Below are 16,400 nucleotides of genomic sequence, written 5' to 3' on the forward strand. Positions count from 1 at the left end.
TCAGCATCAGCTCCTGCCTCCAGGCTCTTGCTGTGACTTCCCTCAGTGATGGACTATCACAGCAACAGAGTGCTCAGTAGGACACCAGTTCTCCTTTCTCTACTGTAAATGCATACCTGTCACCACATCACTCAAAGGTCTGAGACAAAAGGGTGGTTGTAAGTTGTAAGCCATCCTGGGCCACAGATAAAACAAAATACCTGGTCCTCCAAGACATATGTGGCCAACATGGCTATGCAAGGCCTTCTTTTCCCTGCCCAGGACCTCATGGCATGCATGGAGGCTATGTCTTCTGAGTCCTCACTGCTTTCTCTGGATCCTCCCCAATAGTTCTGTCTCCTCTCTTCCCTCTAGCTCCTCTCATTCTTTGGCTCCTCTGCCTGCTGCCCCCTTTCCTTTTCCCTCCTGTCTCAGAGCAGACCCCTCCCATTCCCACTAAGATAGCATGGGGCCAGGGCCCATAGGGAGGGGAAATGAAAATGGCCATAGAAAAGGAAGTGGGGGGCAGAGGAAGACTTCAGAGGTCACAGGACCAAAACAGGGAGAGAAAGGGAGAAGGCAGGAGGATCTCTGTGCATTCCAGACCAGTTTGTGCTACACAGTAACACTCCAAAATAACAAAAGTAAGCAAACATTAAAAGCGGGAAAGTAATGGAAACAAAAGCTGAGTTTGACTTCTGACCTCCACTCACACATAAGTAATGAAAAGTAAATTGAGCCAGGCAGTGGTGGCTAGAGACAGGCTGACTCCATGACAGGCTTCAAATTGGCAGCCCAGGAGACTAGGCCTAAAAACTGGGCAAATCCAGTCAAACCCAAACAAGACAGTTACTAGAAAGAAAAAAAAAAACTGCAGGCTTCAAGCAACTAGTCAGAAGCTGCCCTGCCACCTGTCCTGAAACAAGGACAATGGATCAGCAACAGTTTCCAGCCTCCACACCCCAGTAATGGAATGTCCCTAGAGATGGAATAAGATAACGGTCACCTGCCCCAGAACCCCTCATGTGCTTGAGATGAGGCCTGTGAGCTCACTTGGGTGTCTCTCCATCTTGGAATGAGAGAATCCCTCATGCTGGACTTCTGCAGAATAAAATGCTCCTTGCATTTGCATCCTATTTAAGTCTGGGGCATCATTCTTTGGTGAACAATAAATCCTTACATTTGGGGACTTGTCTGGGATTTACTGGAGATCGGTCATGGTTTGAATATGCTTGGCCCAGGGAGTGGCACTGTTTGGAGGTATGGTCTCATTGGACTAGGTGTGTTACGTGGGCACGGGCTTTTACACTGTAGTCCTGGCTACCTGGAAGCCAGTCTTCCACTACCAGTCTTCTGATGAAGATGTAGAACTCTCAGCTCCTCCTGCACCATGCCTGCCTGGGTGCTGTGATGCTGCCATGCTCCCACCTTGATGATAATGGACTGAACTGCTGAACCTGTAAGCCAGACCCAGTTAAAATTTGCATTGGTCATGGTGTCTGTTCACAGCAATAAGACCCTAACTAAGACACCATCTGACCCGAATAGTGGAATGTTTTTTTACTGATCTGTAAGTCTGAACGCCCAGGTGTCTTTTGTCTTGTCCATTTCTGTGTTTCTGTTTTGGGTTTAATTCTGTTTCAGGTTTAATACGGAGGCCAAGAGCAACAAACCTAACTTGTATTTTGTCACCTGGTCAGGGCCAATAGAGGACACTCCAACCCCCTACCAGAAGCAGGAGAACTTCCTAGTTCCTAGCTGATTTCAGAACTGGCTGTAGATCTGTGTGCCTCACATTGCAGGGAGAAAGACCATCTGAGACACCCTTTATATTTTTTTTTCCTGGAACTGTCCTTCTGTGTCTGTCTGCATGCACTCTGCTTGTGCTTTTTGTCCTCTACTACAAATTTTTCTTTGATTTCTAGGATGGGACAGGCACAGAGCACCCCACTGGGCTTAGTCCTAAACCATTTTAAGGACTTTTGCCTGTTTGCAGAAGACTGGGGTCTGGTTGTTCCTCCTGCAAACAAGCCATCTTTTCAGAACCAAATGGCTCACTTATAAAGTAGAATGGCCTGGGGAGGGAACTTTTCATCTCCCTACCATTACAGGGTGAAGACCATAGGTTATGAGGCCAGGGGCCATCAGGACCAAGTGCCATATATCACCATGTGGCAATACCTGGCCAAGAAGCTCCCTGTTTGCATGAGACCTTTTTTGTTACCACCCTCCCCACTCCCATCTCTTCTTCTTCTAAAGGAGGGCCAGCCTCAGCCCCTTGCCTTGCTCCCACGTCTGCTCCTGAGGAGGATCTCTGTCCCCCTCTCTGGATTGCAGATTCTGCTACCACTGCCCCTGCCCAACCTTGGAAGGCAGAAGGGGAAGCAGCCCCTGACTCCCCTGATTTTTCTGACTCCACTTGTAGTCTACCTCACACTCAGGCCCTTATGCTCAGAGGGCCTTACCCCTCAGGACTACAGGACTGCTCAGAGGAGACAGTTTGTGATGTATGTGCCATTTTCCAGTAATGATCTTTACAATTGGAAGTTGCAGAAACCTCTATTTTCAGAAAGACCATCAGCTCTCACAGGTCCTCTAGATTTCATCATCTGACTCACTGGCCCACAAGGGATGACTGTCAGCAGCTGCCCCAGGTCCTCTTCACAACAGAGGACAGGGAGGATCATAGGAGCTGCCCAGAAAGTGGTTCCAAGAACCAATGGGCTCAAATCCAGGCCAGTATCCATTCAGCCCTTCCTTGGACTCAACCTGACTGGGAACTGCTGAAGGCTCTAGGTCTACTGCCGGATTTCTGATGGGGGCCTCCAAGAGGCTACTAGATGGCCCACAAGTTTATCTCAGGTGAGTCAGGTGATGCAGAGAAAGGAGGAGAGCCCCCAGGGAATACCTAGACAGACTTTTTGAAGCCTACAGAACCTATATTCCCTTCGACCCAGAAGCTAAAGAGCACCAGTCAGCTGTGAACATGGCTTTTGTTAACCAAGCTGCTCCTGAAGCTTCAGCACCTGGATGGCTTTGCAGCTAAACAACTGACTGTGTTAGTAACCATACCCGAGAAGGCTTTCAATAACTGGGAGACACTTCCCCTCCCCACAAGGATCAACAGACCAGAGGACTGGCGAAAGTGCTACTTGCTGCCACAAGTCTCAGCCATTCTGATAAGAGAGCTGAAAAACCTAACTTGTGGCAAGGGCAAAAGTAAGCCAGGCCCACTGAAGGAAAAACCCGTCCTCCATTAAAGAGGAACCAATGAACCTATTGCAAGGGAAAAGGCCATTGGAAGCATGAGTGCCCTAAGAACTAGCAAAGAGAGGGCCTAAAGGTTCTGAAATTAGAAGAACTAGACGACTGAGAGCGTCAGGGCTCAGCCCTCCTTCATGATCTCTGGGTAACCACAAAGGTGGACGGGAAACCAATAGACTTTCTGGTGGATACAGGGGCACAACATTCTGTTTTGAAACAACCCCTGAGGCCATTGTCAAATCAAAAACATGGGTACAAGGGGCACTGAGTACCAAGCCCTATCCACGGACAACCCAGAGAAAGGTGGACTTGGGAGTGAGATGGGTAACCCACTCATTTGTGGTCATCCCTGGATGCCTGTACCCTCTGCTGGGAGGAGATCTCCTCACCAAAATCAGAGCCTAAATCCATTTAGCCCAGAAGGAGCAGAAATGCTGAATACCAGTGGCCCATCCATGTTCTGACCTTGTCCCCAGAAGAACACCACAAACTGTCCCCTCAACCAGTCCCATCCCAAAGCCTGCTGCTCCAGACGTTCCTAGCAGAAGTCCCCAATGTCTGGGCAGAAAACCATCCAATGGGACTCTCCTGACATTGGACCCCAGTTCTAGTTCAATTAAAAGCTGGGGGTACCCCGGCCTAAATCAGGCAATATCCAATGCCCAGAGAAGCCAGAAGAGGGGTCAGCCTCACATTAGTTGGTAGGGATTCTGATTCCTTGCCAATCAGCATGGAGCACTCCCATTCTTCTGGTCAAGGACTTAAGGGAGGAAAATAAGAGGTGGAAGAGATCCATTCCAACAGTTCTAACCTGTACACCCTCCTGAGCACACAGGTAAGCAGTACTTGACAGGCAGGATGTCTTTGCAGCTCTAGAACCCTAAAGCCTCTATTTGCAAGACTTGGAGAGAAGCTCCAACAAACAACTGACTTGGACACCCCTGCCTCAGTGATTCAAGAACTCACCAACTATCTCTGGTGAGGCATTGTGTGAGGACTTGGGTGAGTGCCAGCAAGCACCCCAAATCGCAGTGTTCCAGTATGTATTGTGGGCCCCCAACTTGGAGACTTGCTAGAAGGCCACAGGACACCTGCTCCAGGAGCTGAGTCAACTTGGCTACTTAGTATCTGCTAAGAAGGGTGAACTTTGTCAACTTGAGGTCACGTGTCTGGGGTACATTGAAGTGGAAACTTCTAGTTCTTTGGAAAATTAGTTATGCCAAATGTTATTCTTCTGGGGCACACAGATGAAAGGTGTCTTGCAAAGAAAACACATGAAAGACTTTTCCTGAAGCAGACACAGGTGAAAAGATGTTTGGCTATGGCAGATACGTGACTCCACAGGCCATGGGAGATGAGCACTGAGCTTGGGTTTGGTTTGCTCCACCTCACTACGCATGTATTGGTTTGCCTTACATAGCATTGGTGAGCTCAACTTGTGATAACTCCAACACTGAGAGGAACTCGCCCAATAACTAACTGTTCTCAGGTTCCTGCAGCAGCTGGCCACGTTAGCAGCCTCGCCTCAGGCCAGTTGGCAATCCTGGCAGTTTATTCAGGATTGAACTACAGCTGCATGGTATCTGCTTGCTGGAAGGATTGAACTACAGTTGCCAGTTTATGCCTGGTGTCTACTTGACTGGACTGTAGCTGCTGGTTCATGCCTGGTGTCTGCCTGCCTAGAGGACTGGTCTACAGGTGGTAAGTCATATTTGGTATTTGCTACAGGACTGAACTGCTGCCCAAGAAGATCAAGCTCACCCCCCAAAGGACTAGTGCTGAACAGGTCCACTTCCCCCATATCATAGTAACTTTTCTCTTGCACTACCTCTGCTGGCTATGAGCTAGAGGAGAGGTTGAGCCCTTATTAAAAGTAAAAAATTTATGCCAACAGGTGGTGCCCAACATGGCTTAGGCATAATGGGTAACTCTGCTTCTAGTGTGGTAGAGAAAATGGCAGACTATGGAGCATTAGCAATGCTGCTTCAGGAGACTGGCAAAATGGCAGCTACTGCGGCTGGGTAATCTATGTTCCCAGAGGGGGTTTTTGGTTTTGTTTTGTAGTGTTTACATATACTATTCTGAAAAACTTTGGAGAGAAAGCTGAAAATTCAGAAGGTTCACTCCATTCTCTAGTGCTCGTAAAGATCTCAGAGTTGGCTCTGCCCATAGAGAATCTGCGACTGGAGGTCAAAACGTTTGGGAAGTAGAGGGAGCCAGAGTGAGAACAGAGTTCAGGCTTGGTGAGTGAGGCCCAGCATGTAGTGAACTGTGAAAGGGAAAGAGAATGTTGTTGTAAAAGTATAAAAAATAAAAATGCTCTCTCTTATCTCCCACTAGGTCCATACCACAGCGCCCCAAGATATCTGCTGATATCTTAAGACTCAGTCAGCAAAGCCTCTCATCTGCTCTGCTCCAAACCATATCGCACTGCCGAAGGCCTCTCTCTGAGCCATCAGCAATCTCTCTACCTATCTAGTTCCCAAGGCAGGTTTCCATGCCAGAAACACACATCCCAATTGCAAGGTGGCCCAGTGTCCCCAGATGCCGCACACTTTCCTACACTCAAACCGTCACATAAGAACACACAACACCTTTGACCCAACTGATAAGATATAATTGCCCACCTAGACATAAAAAGCCCTGTACACATCCATCCCTTAAGAACATTCATAACAACCTGTGTATTCATAATGCACAGAGTGGAATCTTTTCTTTTAAAATATTTTATTTATTTATTATATGTATGTGAGCACACTGTAGCTGTCTTCAGACACACCAGAAGAGGACATCGGATCCCATTACAGATGGTTGTGAGCCACCATTTGGTTGCTGGGATTTGAACTCAGGACTTCTGGAAGAGCAGTCAGTGCTCGTAACCACTGAGCCATCTCTCCAGCCCCACAGAGTGGAATCTTAACGTCAGCTTCCATTTTCTCTCCGATGCAGCTACCCTCTCTGTCCCTCCTGTCTCTTCCTCCTTCTATTCCAGTCTCTTCCTCTTCCTTCAAACTTTTCTCCTGCCCATCCTTCCTTCTCCTCCAATGACAGGCCTCCTTCTAACCTGTACCTGCCCTCACCTGTATTTTACAAATTAAATGGAGAGAAGGTTCTGGTGGAGTTACCTGAGTCCGGAGTCCGGAGTCCGTGACTAGGCAGCTGTCCTTGGGACAGTGGAATTAGCATCAAAATACAGATAACTCCAGGGCAAACCAGAACAAGAAAATAAGCTGGAAGGTAAAGTGCCTCCTTGCCCTGCTCCACATACTCTCACCATCAGGTGCCCAAAGCACCTCAGTGAGACCAGGGGCCTGGAAGAGCAGGAGGTGCCACAGGCACAAAGGGTTAATGTGCAACAGAGTGCATCACTAGAGGATGTGCTTGGGCCTACACAGGCACCTTCAGCCTTCCTAGTGTTTTTGCAGCACGTGTCTGCTAATGATGGTGGTCCTGCCTATAATGAGCTAACATGGCAACCAATAGAAATGCTAGATTTAGAGCATTTTAGAGAATCTCTATTCTTTTGTATAGTTTATATTCTTACTTTGTCAAAGAACTGGGGCTACACAGCATAGGGTAGGGTGATTCCACAAGATTGGAAGGGATTAGTCTCAGCTGTTCAAGAAGCTGGTCAACAAGTACAGTGGTTGTGGTGGAAGCACACAAAACCAGTACAACATAATTTAGCAAGGGTAATAAATGTTACTAAAACCAGCTAGTTGGTGAAGGGCCTTATGCTGACTTACAAGAATAACAACTCAGATCTGATTGATGATAGTGTAATTGAACAATGTTGTATTACTGCTTTAAGAGCTTGGGATTTGGGGCTGGAGAGATGGCTCAGCGGTTAAGAGCACTGACTGCTCTTCCAGAGGTCCTGAGTTCAATTCCCAGCAACTACAGGGTGGCTCATAACCTTCTATAATGAGATCTGATGCCCTCTTTTGGTGTGTCTGAAAAGACAGCTGCAATGTACTCACATATATAAAAATAAATCTTAAGAAAGAGCTTAGGATTTGATTGAGGAACCTGGGGGGAAATATCTACCTACTTTACTAAAATAATACAGGATTCTGGAGAAGCGTTTACAGAATTCTCACAGAGGATGAGTTCAGCTGTGAATAAAGCCATATCAGACCCTAAAACCAGACAGTCATTGATAAAATGTTGGCTTTGAGAATGAAACACTGAATGTAAGAGAGTGATCAGACCATTGAAAGCACGTGGAGCCCCTGTAGATGAATGCATAAGGGAAAGCTGGTATTGGTTCTCAAAAGTATAATGCAAATATCACAGGGCAAATCGTAGCTGGAAATACAAGGAATCAAAATGCTCAATGTTTTCATTGTAAGGCTAAAAGATCCAGAGTTCAAAATAACAGATACATTTAGTCTAGAGAAAATAATAATCATAGATGAGAACAAGCAAGCTCTGGTCACTGTGACCACAAAGGCTACCAGGGTTTTGCAGCCACTGTGGAAAGGGCAGACATTGGTCTAAGGACTGCCGGTCTGAGACAGATGTGCGAGGTAACCTCTTACTCTCAGGAAAGAAACTGAGGGACTGTCAGCTTGAGGCTCCACAGCAAATAATATGGTTCCTTTTCCTTTGGTCAGTCAGGAGTACCAAATAGGCAAGAAAATCAAAATTAGGTAGTTCTGAACTTCTGGAGAAGGAAGTGCAGCTTTGGACCTGGCCATAGATACCTCTCTTACATTATCCCCCAAAGGAGAATGTTATTGGTTAACTACTGGTATGCATGGTTCCTTACCCTCAGGGACAGTGGGAATAATCTTGGGAAGAAGTGAATTAACTTCTCAAGGATTTATTGTATATCCAGGTGTAGAAGATGAGGATAACAAGGAAGAAATAAAAGTCATGGCAAATGTTGGGGCTGGGGATTTAGCTCAGTGGTAGAGCGCTTACCTAGGAAGTGCAAGGACCTGGGTTCGGTCCCCAGCTCCGAAAAAAAAAAGAACCAAAAAAAAAAAAAAAAACATGGCAAATGTGAAAAAGGAGATGCAAATTGGAACGGGATAGAATTGTTCAATTGTTAATTTCCTGACATCAAGGGCAATGCTGCTCCTGTTGAAAGAACGGGGGCTTTAGGAATACCAGAAAACTTGTATTCTGGCAAACAATGGTCAGTGATCAGAAACCTGAATTAGTGGTACAAATGAATGGTGTTTGTTGCTGTAAAATTATAAAAAATGAAGTCTTTTACCCCTACACTTATAGGAATTGGTAAATTATCACAAATAAGACAAAGTGTCAGATGGACTTGTATGGGTCCAGAAGGACAAACAGGGAAGTTGAGACATACCCATAAACTTACAGGGAAGGGATTTTTTTTTTACAATAATGAGGTACTCAAATTAATATTCCTGCAATTCCAGGGAAAGCGAATGAGGAATTGGGGTGATATGGTAGATGCTCCTGGGGAAGTCATTAATACAGGTGATAGAAAACAGTCACAAGCTGTGCCCCTGGTCAAAATCCAAGCCGTCACAGGGACTGACTTTCCACGTTTATAAAAGGGGCCACTGCTGACACATCAACAGCCTTGCCCCTAAAGTGGTCACCAAACAAGCTGACCTCTGTGGTTGTTAAGGTGGACAGGATCCAAACAGCATTACACCACTTCCATGGTAAGCCTGCCAGTAGAGAAGATCCAGCAGCTGAGGCCCAGAGGAACCACCACAAGAACAATGGAAGGTCGCTCCACACCCTGTATTTCATCTTGAAATTAGGTGCTACAGAACAACACCTCCCCAGTTTTTGCATACTATCTGATTTGGGGTATCATTCTTCAGTGAACAATTGACCCTTACACCTTAACCCAAGCACTCAGGAGGTAGAGGCAGACAGATCTCTGTGAGTTTGAAGCCAGTTTGATCTACACAGAGAAGCCCTGTCTGGAAAAACCAATAAAATAAATAAAACGTAAATCAAAGAAGTGACTTACTAGTGGAGGCTGCTCTGGGGCGTGCTGGTGACAAGGGAAAAGGAGCTTGGGAAGACTGGCTCTACCCAGGATTGCTGAGGACAACAGACACTGAAAACGACATTCTGACAGCTGAGGAGAAGCCAGTAATGGGTGGGAATAGAGACTGTGGTAATCATAGAAAATGTCAAGAGACATGTGAGGGCTGGCAAGATGGCTCAATGGGAAAAGCAGCTTGCCATTAAGTCTGAGTTCAAAGCCTGGAGCCCATGTGATAGACTGAGAGAACAACTCCTGCAAGATGTCCTCTGACCTTCATGTGTGCACCATGGCACACTTGTGCACACACAATAAATACATAGTGTAGAACAAAAAGGATGATGGATCTGGGAGAATCGGTACAGAAGGTGAGCTCATGACCAGTGGGTAAGGGCGCTCACCCTAACCCTGCACCCTGTGTGGAACATGGAAACTGGATGTAGGGTGCACACTTGTCATTCTAGCTCTCAGGTCTCTCTCTCTCTCTCTCTCTCTCTCTCTCTCTCTCTCTCTCTCTCTCTCTCTCTCCTCTCCTCTCCTCTCCTCTCCTCTCCTCTCCTCCATCTTTCTCTTTCTCTGGCTGTCATCTCTTCCAATTTTTGTGTTTCTTCATCTGTGTTTCTCTCATCTGTCTTTTGACCCCCGTCTCTCTCCTATCCCCATTGCTAGTTCCGGTTCCAGCCAGCGATTGGAACTAGCGCTAGTTTATCTCAGATTAGTATCTCTCCCAGTGACTTTCTGCTAGCCTCAAACTCTCTGGTTCCAGCTACCCAGTAAAGTCAGAGCTCTAGAAGTCCGACATGGGCTGGCCTATCGCAGACTCTGCCCATGCTCCCAGCAATCTCCCCCCCCACCCCCGGTAGTTAAAGTATAAATTCTCAACTACCTGGTAAAATCAAGACTTAACAAACTGTAACCCAACAATCAGATTTATATGTTAAATTCTCAATCCACAGTACATCTACACAATAAACTTAACCACCAAGCCATGACTCCAGCCCAACAGAGGCTCGACATCTACACAATCAGTTGATTAGGATGTAAACTGCCCACCTAGATAAGATAAATTTGCCTACAGAAATCTATCCCAGCTACCTTGGCAATTCAAGACCACCCAGATCTGAGTCATCCTTCCCCATCTCCATCTTGATTCTTCTTTTCCCCTTCTCTCCCACCTTATAAAAGCTTTGTCCCCGCCTTATTTTTTTTACTATCCAATCATGGCTTTGACCTAACTTGTCTGCCTTCACTTGCATAATGACATCGACCCCCCCCCCATCTTTCCCACCCTCCATCTCTCTTCCATCCCCCATCTCTCCCATCCCTAACTGCCTATTTCTCATCTTTCTGTCTCTGTATCTCCGGTCTCCTCCAGTCTAGCCTGTCTACCTCCTGTGCCCTATGCTGCCTGGTTCTCTCCTTGTCATCATATGTCTGCCTTTCTGTTGGTTCCCCAACCCCCACTATCGCTCTCTGAACCCTGATTCTACAGAGCCCCCCTTACAGCAGTGGCAGGCGTAAAGACAACCAGACACCAGGGATATTAGATGGCCCTCATCTCCCTCACCCCCACCAACACAGGCCCTGATTACCCATCCTCACCTCATCTATGAAGCCCCCTTCAGGGTCATGGAATGGCCACATCATCATGATGTCCCTGCACCCGTCCAACTGGGTCTCTTCCCCATCCCCAACCCCAACTGGTTAGGGCCTCCACCTCTTCCTGAAGGGCTAGGGACCCAGTCTTTCATTTTTTAAATTAAAAACTACATGTATTTTATTTTGTGCATGTATATATGGGTACACGAGCTCCTAGGTAGGTCAGAGGTCAAAGATATGGGAGTCAGTTCACTCCCGTCACCATGAAACCCAGGTCATTAGACTTAGGGACAAGTGTCTTTCCCTGCATTGCCATCTTGCTGGCCTGGTGGAGACAATCTCAGCAGCACCAGGGCAGGCTGTGTAACATGTCCATCTGCTCCATTTTGGGGGGAGGAAGGATGTGTGAGGTATGTGTGCACTTGCCTAGCCACCAGATTTTTAAATGTTTATTTTTAATTTATGTTGGCATTGCCCTGGTTGTGCCTCGGGGATTAAAGGCATATACCACCACACCAGGCTCATCTTTAATGAGCAGCTATACAGGAAGTCACAATACCAGCAGAGTCAACCCTTTAAACCTCTCACCTCACCTTTCCTGGAACGCAATTTTGTATCATTCTAGAACAATCTCAGAGCTACCATGTAGGACTTAACCTGGCACTGTGAACTAGGTGAGAGGCTTCCATAAGTTTTTTGTTGCTTTTTGAGACAGCAAGCAGACAGACAGAGGGACATGGAGACACACAGGAAGACACGAAGCCTCTCCTCCTAGATTTTACCCACTACAACCCATCAAAGGATGAGCTGCCCACTGGCCATCCTTTACCAACTTGGGAGCCACCGGACCTAACAGCCCCACTCTGAACACTGCTATGTCAAGACCAAGCCTGCCCCCTAACCCTTTCAGAGAGTCTAATGCTCACGTCTGCAGCCCAAGGTTGCTTCTTTCCATCATTAGACAGGTGCACTGTACTGCCCACACAGTCCCCAGGCTGGAAAACTCCACACAGAACATCTTTGTTACCAGGCTAATCACCATGGTTACCAAAAGATGCTGTCTCTGCAAGGCGCTCTCTTTCTCTAACCCTTTCCCTCCTCCAACCCAATTTGAAACTTTAGAATAAGAATTTCCAGAGTTGAATTTAATAGAAGTAAAAACATCATATGGAATATTCTGGAAGAGGCAGTTAACACAGGCTACACCAAGGCCCAGCAGTTGCCATCACTGAGGATCCCTCTCCAAGCAATGACCAGGCAGAAGAATGGACTTGATAGGTCCACCAAGACCCAGAGTGGATGCAGAGGTCAAAGAGGTGTGTGCCCAAGAGTAGGTCATTCTGCAGGACAGTGGATCCTGTTAGCTGGCCTCCCCACTCTTGTCTCCCTCCCATCTAGGCAGAAGCCTGTCCGCCCAGTTCCAGTCCGTCAGGGAAGCTGGCAGCCTTCTGCCTTATCTTATAGGCCAGAGGTCAGATCTCTCCCCTTCATGTCCTGACCTGGGTCCAATGCCAGATCAGAACCTGGACTCTAGATTGGAAGGTCACTCTATCTAAAACAAGTCATACTTCTCCCTTGGACCTCAAATGGGTCTAGGCTTTTAATGTCACTAGAACTGAAAACAGGAAAGACAATCTTACATTTTCTTCTTTTTTAAAAATTTCACTTTAACTGGGAAGTAGTGGGATACGCTTTTAATCTCAGTATTCAGAAGTCAGAACAGGCCAAGCCTTGTGTACAGAGCAAATTCCAGGTCAGTCAGGGTTACATAGAGGAACCTGTCGAGAGAAAGAGAGAAGCAAGCAAGCGAGCAAGCGAGCAAGCAAGCAAGCAAGCAAGCGAGCAAGCAAGCAAGCGAGCAAGCAAGCAAGCAAGCGAGCGAGCGAGCAAGCAAGCAAGCGAGCGAGCGAGCAAGCAAGCAAGCAAGCGAGCGAGCGAGCGAGCGAGCGAGCAAGCAAGCAAGCAAGCAAGCGAGCGAGCGAGCGAGCGAGCGAGCGAGCTTCCAGTTTCCACCTGCACCTGCAGCTCTCCACCCTGTACCACAGAACTCTGTACCCACATCCCATGGGGAAAGAGCTGGATTCTCAGAAGTGTGAACGATTCTGAGAACACAGCTAGAACCACTACTTCTGCTCACATTCCTGGCCCAAGAGGATCCAGCCTGGAGCCCTCAGGACACAGGAACTGATGAACATTCCGGGACAGGATACTTCCAGTTTCTGTCTGCATCCTGAGCTGATCCTGTGCCACAGCTCTCTAGACCCAGATCTCACTCTCCAAGTAGTGCTGACACAGACTTACAGGAGAGTCAAGCCACTGCCAGAGACAGCAAGACCAGCAAACACCAGAGAGAAGCAGATGGTGAGGTGCAAGGGCAAGAACCTAAACAACAGAAATTAAGGCCACTTAGCATCACCAGAACCCAGTTCCTCCACCACTGCAAACCCTGGGTACCTCAACACACCAGAAAAGCAAGATTTTGATTTAAAATCACAACTCATGATGATGTTAGAGGACTTTAAGATGGACATAAATAACTCACTTAAAGAAATACAGGACAGGGGTTGGGGATTTGGCTCAGTGATAGAGCGCTGGCCTAGCAAGCGCAAGGCCCTGGGTTCAGTCCCCAGCTCTGAAAAAAAAGAAAAAAATTACAGGAAAACACAACCAATAGGTGAAGGAATTGAGCAAAACCGTCCTGGATCTAAAAATGGGAATATAAACAATAAAGAAACCACAAAGGGAGACAACCCTGGAGATAGAAAACCAAGGAAAGAGACCAGGAGTCATAGATGCAAGCATTACCAACAGAATACAAGAGATAGAAGAGAGAATCTCAGGGACAGAAGATTCCATAGAAAACATTGACACAACCATCAAAGAAAAGGTAAAACGCAAAAAAGCTCCTAACCCAAAACACCCAGGAAATCCAGGACACAATGAGAAGATCAAACCTAAGGATAATAGGTATAAAAGAGAGGGAAGATTCCCGACTTAAAGGGCCAGTAAGTATCTTCAAAAAATTATAGAAGAAAACTTCCCTAACCTAAGGAAAGAGATGCCCATAAACATATAAGAGGCCTACAGAACTCCTAATAAGTTAGGCCAGAAAAGAAATTCCACCTGTCACATAATAGTCAAAACACCAAATGCATAAAACAAAGAAAGAATATTAAAAACAGTAAGGGAAAAAGGTCAAGTAGCATATAAAGGCAGACCTATCAGAATTATACCAGACTTCTCGCCAGAGACTATGAAAGCCAGAAGATCCTGGACTGATGTCATACAGACCCTAAGAGAACACAAATGCCAGCCCAGGTTACTGTATCCAGCAAAACTCTCAATTAACATAGATGGAGAAACCAAGATATTCTATGACAAAACCAAATTTACACAATATCTTTCTACAAATCCAGCACTACAAAGGATAATAAATGGTAAAGCCCAACACAAGGAAGGAAACTACACCCTAGAAAAAGCAAGAAAGTAATCTCCTTGTGGCAAACCCAAAAGAAGAGAGACACACAAACATAATTCTACCTCTAACAACAAAATAACAGGAAACAACTGTTATCTCTCAACATCAACGGACTCAATTCCCCCAATAAAAAGACATAGACTAACAGACTGGATATGTAAAGAGGACCCAGCATTTCACTGCATACAGGAAACACACCTCAGTGACAAAGACAGACACTCCCTCAGAGTAAAAGGCTGGACAACAATTTTCCAAGCAAATGGTCCCAAGAAACAAAGTGGAGTAGCCATTCTAATATGGAATAAAATCGACTTTCAACCAAAAGTTATCAAAAAAGATAAAGAAGGACCCTTCATATTCATTAAAGGAAAAATCCTCCAAGATGAACTCTCAATCCTGACTATCTATGCTCCAAATGCAAGGGTACCTACATTCATAAAAGAAACCCTACTAAAGCTCAAAGTGCACATTGCACCTCACACAATAATAGTGGGAGACTTCAACACCCCACTCTCATAACAGAAAGTAAACAGAGACACAGAGAAACTAACAGAAGTTATAAACCTAGTGTATTTAACAGATATTTATAAAATATTTCATCCTAAAACAAAAGAATACACCTTCTTCTCAGGAACTCATGGTACCTTCTCCAAAATTGACCATATAATCTACCACAAAACAGGCCTCAACAGATATAAGAAGATTGAAATAATCCCATGCATCTAATTAGATCACCATGGACTAACACTGGTTTTCAATAACAATAAAAAGGACAGAAAGCCCACATATACATGGAAGCTGAACAATGCTCTACTCAATGATAACTTGGTGAAAGAATAAAGAAAGAAAGAAATTATAGACTTTTTAAAATTTAATGAAAATGAAGGCACAACATATCCAAACTTATGGTACACAATGGAAGCTGTGCTAAGAGGAAAACTCATAGCTCTCAGTGCCTCCAAAAAGAAACTGGAGAGAACATATACTAGCAGTTTGACAGCACACCTAAAAGCTCTAGAACAAAAAGAAGCAAATACACCAAAGAGGAGTAGAAGGCAGGAAATAATCAAACTCAAGGCTGAAATCAACCAAGTAGAAAAAAAAGAACTACACAAAGAATCAAGAAAACCAGGAGCTGGTTCTTTGAGAAAATTGACAAGATAGATAAACCCTTAGCCAGACTAACCAGAGGACATAGAGAGAGTATCCAAATTAACAAAATGAAAAGGAAAACATGGCAACAGAAACTGAGGAAATTAAAAAAAATCATCAGATCCTACTACAAAGCCTGTACTCAACAAGACTGGAAAATCTGGATGAAATGGGCAATTTTCTAGACAGATACCAGGTACCAAAGTTAAATCAGGATCAGATAAACCATCTAAACAGTCCCATAACTCCTAAAGAAATAGAAGCAGTTATTAAAAGTCTCCCAACCAAAAAAAAGCCCAGGACCAGATAGATTTTGTGCAGAATTCTGTCAGACATTCATAGAAGAGCTCATACCAATACCCTTCAAACTATTCCACAAAATTGAAACAGAAGGAACACTGCCAAATTCATCCCATGAAGCAACAATTACACTTACACCTAAACCTCACAAAGACCCAACAAAGAAAGAGAACTTCAGATCAATTTCCTTTATGAATATTGACACAAAAATACTCAATAAAATTCTCACAAACCAGAACAGCGCAGCAATGGCCACGATTAAGGCTCAGGACCTGCGCGGCAAGAAGGAGGAGGAGCTGTTGAAACAACTGGATGATCTGAAGGTGGAACTGCCCCAGCTTCGCGTGGCCAAAGTGACGCGTCCAAGCTCTCCAAGATACGAGTCGTACGCAAATCCATCGCCCGTGTCCTCACTGTCATTAATCAGATTCAAAAGGAAAACCTCAGGAAATTCTACAAGGGAAAGAAGTACAAGCCCCTGGACCTGCGACCCGAGAAGACGAGAGCCGTGCGCCGCCGGCTCACCAATCATGAAGAGAAGCCAAGAAGCAGCATCTGTACCCATGCGCAAGTATGCGCAGTCAAGGCCCGAGACGGCGACAGTGACAATAAAGTCCAAAACTGAAAAAAAAAAATTCTCACAAA

At 45.6% G+C, this 16,400-nt stretch overlaps 1 pseudogene; it reads left to right on the plus strand.

Annotated features, from left to right (window-relative positions):
- Positions 1-15,970: 15,970 nt before the first annotated feature.
- LOC134480468 (large ribosomal subunit protein uL29-like) lies at positions 15,971-16,395 on the plus strand (annotated as a pseudogene).
- The last annotated feature ends 5 nt before the right edge of the window (positions 16,396-16,400 follow it).

Source organism: Rattus norvegicus, chromosome 9, assembly GCF_036323735.1.
Source record: "Rattus norvegicus strain BN/NHsdMcwi chromosome 9, GRCr8, whole genome shotgun sequence".
NCBI classification, from domain to species: Eukaryota; Metazoa; Chordata; class Mammalia; order Rodentia; family Muridae; genus Rattus; species Rattus norvegicus.